Source organism: Psammomys obesus, unplaced genomic scaffold, assembly GCF_907164565.1.
Source record: "Psammomys obesus unplaced genomic scaffold, mPsaObe1.curated_primary_1811, whole genome shotgun sequence".
Lineage (NCBI taxonomy): Eukaryota > Metazoa > Chordata > Mammalia > Rodentia > Muridae > Psammomys > Psammomys obesus.
Genome location: NW_026590707.1, coordinates 1,682,875 through 1,684,588, shown reverse-complemented (window position 1 = coordinate 1,684,588; position 1,714 = coordinate 1,682,875). Strand labels below are relative to the sequence as shown.

Genomic DNA, 1,714 nt, shown 5'->3' with positions numbered 1-1,714 from the left:
AAGCACAATTAAAATGGTCGTCCCCTAGCCAGTAGGCTTTGCTTCTTGAGAAGCCGAAGTCGATGTGTCTTTGAGGTGATTCTGCCCACAATAAATGACAGCAGAAACAGCCTCCTCATCAATGTTGTTGCCATGTGCAGTCTCTTCTTCCTTCAACCCAAACTGAGTGAGAAGTTTCACTGCATGAGAATACAGCTTCAAATCATCATCTTGGCACTCCTTCACCACAAGCGATAAGCTCCAGAGGGGGCTATGAGGCAAGAATCCATGATGAAATTTCTGTTGAACAGAAGAAAGCCTTTTCATGTCCTTGGGTTTTCCAGGTGTGGCCACAGAACCTCTAGTCCAAGACAGAGATCCAGCACCCTCTGTTTAGAAAGCAGAATCTGTCTCTTTTCCTCTGGCGCACTAATGCCACCCATGTTCCTTCTGCCGTCATGGGCCACTGCCCTGACCAGTGTTACCGGTATTGTAAGAACAAGCCATACAGCTCAGTCTCCAAGTGGGTTGCCTAGTAATGGGAACAAGGACTGTCTCTGACATGAACTCAGTGTCTGGCTCTTTGATCACCTCCCCCTGAGGTGGGAGCAGCCTTACCAGGCCACAGAGGAAGAAAATGCAGCCAGTCCTGATGAGCCCTGATAAGCTAGGGTCAGATGAAAGGGGAGGAGGACCTTCCCTAGCAGTGGACTGGTTGAGGGGCATGGGAGGATATGAGGGAGGGAGGTTAGGATTGGAAGGGGAGGAAGGATGGGGCTACAGCTGGGATACAAAGTTAATAAATTGTAATAAATAAAAATAAATGCTGGGGGAAAAAAGAACAAGCAATACCCAAAGTCTCACTTCTGCTGGGTGTTCCTGTCCTGACGCTAAGATCCGCATCTTTGACTTGGGGTGGAAGAAGGCAAAAGTTGATGAATTCCCACTTTGTGCCCACATGGTATCAAATGAATATGAACAACCCTCTTCTGAAGCACTGGAGGCTGCCCATATTTGTGCCGACAAATACATGGCATAGAGTTGTGGCAAGGATGGCTTTCATATTCAAGGCAGGCTCCATCCTTTCCATGTCGTCCAAATCAACAAGACATCCTGTGCTGGGGCCAACAGGCTCCTGATAAGTATGTGTGGTACCTTTGGGAAGCCCCAGGGCACAGTGGCCAGGGTTCACACTGGCCAGGTCATCATGTCCATCCACACCGAGCTGCAAAGTATGGAGCATCTGGCTAGGACTCTGCGTAGAGCCAAGTTCAAATTTTCTGGCCGCCAGAAGACCCACATCTCAGAGAAGTGGGGCGTCACCAAGTTTAATGCGGATGAATTTGAAGACATGGTTGTTGAGAAGCGGCTTATTCCTGATGGCTGTGGGATCAAATATATCCCCAGTCATGGTCCCCTGGACAAATGGAGAGCCCTGCATTCCTGAAGGCTTCCTCAGTTCTCTCCTGTACCCTACCAAATCATGTTCAATAATAAGTCTCAGATCCAGTCTGAAAAAAAAAAAAAGAAAGAAAGAAAAATCTGGTGACATGTATTGCCCACGTCTTTCCAGGCCACCTCCATCTCAGCCACAAAGGTCATTATTTCTATGCACCTCAGTCCAACTGCAGACCACTTGGTCACAGTGACCAGCAACCGAAAGAACATGTCCTAGAAGTCTTAATTTGATGGAAACCCAGTATGAACAGCAGGTCTCCCAAAACTATGATTATAG

The 1,714-nt window shown here is 47.8% G+C and overlaps 1 pseudogene; it reads left to right on the top strand.

Annotated features, from left to right (window-relative positions):
• The first annotated feature begins 437 nt into the window (after positions 1-437).
• Positions 438-1,426, top strand: LOC129678043 (60S ribosomal protein L10-like; annotated as a pseudogene).
• The last annotated feature ends 288 nt before the right edge of the window (positions 1,427-1,714 follow it).